Here is a 7,251-nt window from a genome sequence, read left to right on the forward strand (position 1 = left end):
TGTTCCCTTTCTTTATATAGTCTTCCTAAAATTCTGTTCAAGTATTTTCTAGTTAATTATGTAACAGAATGTTAGCATCTCTCCAAATCTTGAAACTTGAATTTTGGGAATGCATTGAATTATGCTTTCAGTGTTAAAGTAAAAGGTTTCAATTATCCTTCTAGTGAAGTCTATTGTGGAATACCATTTCCCATGGAACTGAGGTCATTTCCACAACTTGCACAGAACTGCAGTCTTGTTCTTCCCTTGGATCATGATAAATAAGTCTCACACAGTGCCGTAATACTTGTGGATTCTTTTGTAATCTTTGTAATCTTAAGGGCATTATGAGAAGATGACTCCATGTTTTTTTAATATTTCAAACACAGTGGGATGTAACAATGAATGTTAACTGTAGGAATGGTGGTTTCGTTTTAAGGAATAAGCATGTTGGGGAAAGATGATGAAAATGTACTACTGAACGTTTTACACTCCCATAGGCAAGTGGGATTATGTGTTGAAGCATAATCCTCACGCTTCCTAAACCGGCTGAAATTGTAGAAATCACACCTCGGAACTGAAGTATGCCAAATTGCCATTTTTGTTTAGAAAAGAGAAATTTGGGGATAATAGTTAGGGAAAAGAACCTTAAAACTTCTTTCAAATAGTCTTTTGGATTGGAAGACTTGGTGATGAGTGAAGAACATCAGAGTTGGGTATTTAAGCGTGCCAAGTTCGGGCGAACTAGGTTTGCCTCTTTCATAACAATGTAGACACAATGGTGTAAATTTACACAATGGTGTAAATTCTGGGTCGATGGGAGCAGGACTGATTTCTGTGTCTTGCCCTTTGACCTGTGTTTTTCTCAGAACCAAATGACAGAAATGTGTATGTGTGTACTGTATCTGCCTTTCCACCACATTTTTAATGACACTGTATTCCACTGCCTGCTTTTTTTTTTTTACCTTCTTTCCCTAGGATTTGTCCTATAATTAGCATTTGTGGTTAACAGTGATACTAGGGCTGACCGCACGAAAGAAGTCACTGGACAAGAGCGGAAGGGCAAGAATTCAAAGCATTTAAAGCATTTGTTCATACGATGTGGCAACCTCTTTTGCATAGTTGCTTAGCATCCTGTTTGTAATGCTGTCATAAATATTCTGTAGTTTTGTTTCCCCACACCCCTCCCAACTGGAGCTATGAAACTTTTTATTGGGTTCAGTCTTGTCTTTTGTCTAGAAAGATTTTTATCTTGTTGACGCATGAGCTGTTTAAAATTATTCTATTAAATGTTGGTTAATAGTTGTGCAGTTTTTCTTTTCAGAAGAAAAGGCAATTTAAGTGTTGCCTTTGTTTTCTGTCACCTTCCAACCCTCAGCACTTCTAGTCAGATACAGATTCATCAGTGTATGCAACATCCTTTGTAATTTAAAATAAAAAAAAGATGAAAAGGTTTTTGAATCGTTTGCCTCATGTTTTCGACTTTCCTTTCTCTAATGCTTTTTTGGTTGCTCAAGGTGACTGTCCATTCCTCCACTGTAACAAAATTCCAAACTAGACATGGTACTAGCGTTTTTTAGGCCCCTTGGGATGATTTTTCAACCCTTTAGTGAAATTTAGCTGTTATGTAGAGATAGTCATTAAAATAAACATTTGCATTCTCCATAGCTTGGGGCAATTTAGTTATTACCTGTTTTTCCTCTTTGATTCTTTGGGTAAATGATTTATCTGAGGGAAGTAAAATATTTTGATTCTCAATTTCATCATTTATATGTGTTAGCTCAATAATTCTAAGCATGTCTCAGAGATAGGCTAGACATATGTGCACAGAGCCTGAAGTCAGGGGACCTGAGTGAGCATCCATTAATGTATCAGTGTTGTCCTGCAGCCAACAAACATCTGTTTGGTGCACACTCTGCTAAGACTCGTGTGGGGTACTGGATTATAAGGAGATTAAAGGACCTCCAGGAACTCAGTCAGCAAGGGAGTGACTGAGAACCGAATCATAGAACAACAGAAGAACTGTTACACATGCAAATGTTCTGGGTACCTTGTCACCAACGTATCTGCAATGACACAGGTACACCCATTGGGTTATGTTAGAGAAGAATTGATAGAGTTGTGTTCGTGACATCCTGGGACCTGGAAGTTCTTTTTGCTTCTTTTGAGTGATTCTGGGGCCACCAGGAAGCAGACATGGCCTCCTATGGACTGGTTCTCCCTTGGGATTGACCTCTCAAGGCCACTCCTCACAGGAGTCTTTGTCATTGTCCAGAAACTTTAAGGAGCTAGATGAGCCAGTTCAATGTAGTCCTTATAAAAATGTGACCTGTGGGTAGCACCCAGTAAGATGGGTCGTTCAGTTTTTTCTCAGCAACAATTATTTGGGAACCAGGAGAACTCCTGAGGAAAAAAAAATGTTAATTGGAAAATACTTTAATATCCTCTCTGGAAGGTTCTACAAGGCAAGGGGCTTCCCTGTAAGGGAACTCGACTGCTGCTCTCAGTGGCCTGTCACAAGGTGGGTGGTCACATCCAGTTTCTGCGAGTCAGATGACTCAGATAAGGGGACTCACCTTAGGCCCAATTTGTAAGATAGCTCTAATTCAGACTCCAGTCTATTTGCTGCATAAACAACTCATACTCATCTCCAAGGGACCAGGCTAAGTCACAGGCAATATTTGGATGGATGTCCAAATGGGAGATAATGGACTTTGAATCTGAAAACCAGAAAGAACTAAAACCCAAACCTAGCAGATGTAGTAATCAGAAACTAGTCTCAGGATCTTTGGGTACAAAGCAAAACAGTGCTGCAGTTCCAGTAATTGGGGTATGGGTCACTGAATGGCATGTTTGTGCCTCAAAGATGGCCTCTGGATTAAGGACTTTGAATTGGGTCTCTTTTATAAGGGAGTATATTGAAAGGTGTATAAAAAGGGTGCTGTGCTTTCTTTCTTTGCTTCTTAGAGAGGTAATTGGGCACATTGATTGCACAGGAATTTCCATCAAGAAGCATGATGAGAAGGGCCCCAGTCATGGGGCCAGATCTGTGCTTGCAGAATTAGAGCTTCTTCATTATCCTAAATGGGGAACTTCTGTTGGAGGATCCAAGTTTGTGACCCGAAAAATACCAAGTTTGGTTTCTTGAAAAGATTTAAGACATCACCAGGAATGAGCTAACAGAAAATAAATAAGATCTAGGTAATAAATCTTGAAAGTGCTATGAAAGACATAAGATTTGAATAAATGGAAGAAGACTTGATTCTTGAACAGGAACAGTCAACATAGCTGTCAGTTCCCTGAAGTTAAAACATAATCAGTGGGGTTAAAACAACTAAAGTTCACATGGGAAAAAAATATCTGGAAGATGCTGGGGGTGGTGGTGGGGGAGGAAGAAATGGAGTGTTCAATCCTACTAGATATTAAAACACATCAAACTGTAATAACTAAAACATTGCCATGCTGGCTTTGGCAGCACAGATACTAAAATGGTCATTTTGGTACATGAATGGACAGGCAACAGAACAGAATGGAAAGTCTAGAAATAGATTTAAGTATAAGCATTTAACATAGTAAATATGGCATCTAGAGCCAATGAGAAAAAGATGGATTCTTCAGAAAATAGTATTGGAACAACTGGTAACCTTCTGGAAAAAGCTGGCTCTATACCTCATACCATAAGCTGACAAATATTTCTAAATGTGTAAAGATTTAAATGTAAAAAAAATTATAAAAACATTAGAAAGAAATGTGGGCAATTCCTTTAAAAAAATTTTAAGTTCAAAAGTCAAAATAAACCATAACCAAGTCAAAATTCTGTAGACTAAGAAAAAAGTTTAAGGGCTACTCTTCCTGCTATATAAAGTGTTAATGGTAACTGATACGAAACAGACCAACGATCCAATAGAAGGGCCTCCCTGGTGGCATAAGGAGTTAAGCACTGTGAAGCTGTCCGCAGCCACTGCAGCATGAGTTCAATCCTGGCTGGCCAGGGAGCTACCCACATGGCGCAGCAGACCTCTCCTGATTCACCCGCAGCTCCCCTCAGCAGTGTGTTTCAGTCAGTCTGCCTGTTCTATTCCCCACTCTGTTTCTAGTGAATCCTCTAACCCCCTGCACTTCTAACCTGTACCCCAGTTCTTGTATGCATAAATAAATAAATCTTAAAAAAAAGAAAAATGAGCAGACAATAAAGTAACTGCGAATATCTCTCCAACTCATTCATAGTAAGAGATATGCAAATTAAAGACACCATTTTTCATTTAATCAGATTGGAAAAAAATGCCAGTGTTTATCACACCATGGGGAAACAGACATCTGTACCATCTTGCTGGTGGGTGAGTAAACTGGTATGAAGTCTGTGAAGAGCAATTTGGTAGTATGTATTAGAATTTTAAAATACATAGATCCTTTGACCTGTGTAAGTGTGTGATTGAGGGGTACCCAGGGATCCCAAACTGTTAACAGGGCAGAAGGAGGGGTATCCTGGGACTCCCAAACCTACCTGCTCTAAATAGGTTCTGCCATCTGCTACATCAAGACAATACATACTCTAATAAGACCTTCAATGAAAGGAACTTTAAGACAAGTAGTGTCCAATAGAAGAGAAAGAATATAGTTAAAATAGGTATCAATTAAATACCCAAAATTACCCATCCCCTCATGGGTAAATGCCCAGCCAAACAGGGTTGGCCTGAAACAGGACTGCTAAGGCCCAAAAGCTTGCCACAAGTCTAAGGCACCTTCTGGTGGGGAACCACAGGAAAGAGACAGAAAGGACCAAGCAGGTCTGGAATTAAAGGAGCAAAACCAAAATGCAAATCAAGGCAAGGCTGCCGTTGTCAGCTTCCCCACATGTCTCTTACCCAGGTCTGTTTCTTTCCAGTGTTTCCTTCCATGTTCCCCAAGTCCCTGGTACAAGTCCAAGATTGAGAAGCTAGTGTAGCTTTTTTTTTTTAAGTTTTTTATTTTAATTTATTTACGCATACAAGAACAGGGGTATAGGTCACAAGTGTGGGGTTGAGGGTGGTGAGAGAATTCACCAGAGACAGAGTGGGGAGCAGAACAGGAGAATCTACTGAAATACAGTGCTGAGGGGAGCAGCGGGCGAGACAGGAGAGGTCTGCTGCGCCATGTGTGTTGCCTCCCTGGTGGGTCAGGGAATCAAACTCATGCTGCAGTGACTGGTGACAGCCTGAAAGCTCTGTCTTTAACCCCTACGCCACCAAGGAAGGCAAGTGTAGCTTTTTCACGCCTTTCTGCTCCATGTGCCTCCTCCAAGTCGTCTTGATCTCTTTCCTTCTTCCTGTTTTTAGCTTCTCTCTGCCCAGCTCCACCCTCCCTTTGGTGGGACAGACAAACTGGAACCTCCCTTTTCCCTGTGGATTACCCTGTTACAAACTGTTAAGAGGTGCATGCCCTAAAAGAGGGTTCAGCCATCAGGTAAAAAAAAAACAGACTTAATGTGAAAGACTTTAATTTGTGTGGAGAGAGAGAGAGAGAGGAGAGAGAAAGAGAGAGAAACGAAAGGATGTTCCTAATAAAACTCGGAAAATTATCCATCCCCTTCTGGGCAAATGTCCAGCCAAACAGGTTCAATCCAAAGCAGGGCAGCTCAGGCCAAAAGCTTGTCACATGTCTAAGGCACCTTCTGGCAGGGGACCACAAGAAAGGGATTAGTCATGTCTCAGCTGGGACAAAAGGAGAGACCTGAAATTCAAAATATATCACATAATCCATCATAAGGTCAAGATAATGGTTGCCATTGTCTCTGCCAAGGACCAGAAGCAGCCTCCCAACAGATGTCTCACCCACATGCTTTTCCCTCTTCCTTCATTCCACCTCCATTTATATATACACTTAGCTCTTTCCCAGCTGTCCCCCATTCACGAAGTCCAATTAATGGCCTGCTGGGAGTTGTAGTCCAAGGTAGTTATGAGGCTGCATTGTGATGCTCCTCCCCCTTTCACAGTCCTTAACACTGGTAAGTCCATTTGCCTTGGGGCAAGACACTAGTCTCTGTGCCTGTTCTCTCACCTGTAAAAGGCAGATAATTCTACTTCATGGGATTGTGGTGGGAGTTAAATTAGGTGACATACATGAATCACTAGGTAGAAAGTGGCTGGCACATTAGAAGCACTCCCAAATGTCAGTAATACAAAAATAGCAGCTAGCAAAAACTGAGTTCTGACCACATGCCACATTACTATATGTCCTAATTTAATACCCCACCCAACCCTACCATCAATTATCTCTAAGGAGACTGAGGTGCGGAGATATGAAGAGCATTACTAAGCAGTGTTCAAACCAGGGCTGACTCCCAGTTGCAGTATGTAGCCTCTATCTTAGATGCAGCAGGGGCAACAAACACCTTAAAGGGAGGGTGTGTGCGTGCTGAGGAACACAAACGGGCAAGAGCACAGTTCCACTTGTACAATACTACTCAGGGCACCATATTTGGTTTTTGAGGACAGATGTGGCTTTTAGTTAAGGCTCTGTGCTTTCAGTTTGGTTAATATTGGGGTAGGTATGTTCGTTTTGGTTTTGATCTACACTTAGTCCATCTCCTGATCTTTAAAATTGGGCCATTGGTTCAATCCCCAGCTGCTCCCCAGCCACTGGAGGAGGGTCCCACATGGCGCGCAGACCTCTCCTGCCGCCCGCTGCTTCCCCTTAGCAGTGTACTTAGGTCCTTCTGCCTGCTCTGCTCCCCGCTCTGGCTCTGGTGAATTCTCTCACCCTCCTGCGCTTCTGACTGTACCCAGTGCTTGCATAAATAAATAAAAAAAAAAAATCTTAAAAAAATAAAATAAAATAAAATTGGGCCATTACTTATTTCAAGGGTGGCTGTGATGACTAAGAGAAACAAATGCAGCTAGGCACTCAGTCCTCACACTCTATGCTTGCTCAAGTGAACCCACAATGTAGGAGTGCAGAACTAGGGGGAAAGCATTCCAAGCTAAGATTGAACAAGAGTTTGAGGAACTCAGAAAGGGGGCAGGGCTGGTGGAGTGGCTGATGATCTTGGGTAGCAGTTAAGAAATATGGAGTATTAAATAAAAATAAAATGAAGTGCTACCACTTGTTGAGGGTCTACTCTTAGTTTATTTCCATCAAAAACTACATTAATTCATCAAAACTACCCAGCAAGTAGATTCAGTTGAACACAAAAGGGAACCACCAGCCAGAAGCCAAAGATGAGATGGGATGGTGTAAGATGGGTGGTGACTTGATCAGGGTGCTTTTAAGAAAGATCTCTGACTATGTGTAGGA

This window comes from Talpa europaea (assembly GCF_964194135.1).
Source record: "Talpa europaea genome assembly, chromosome: 9".
NCBI lineage: Eukaryota > Metazoa > Chordata > Mammalia > Eulipotyphla > Talpidae > Talpa > Talpa europaea.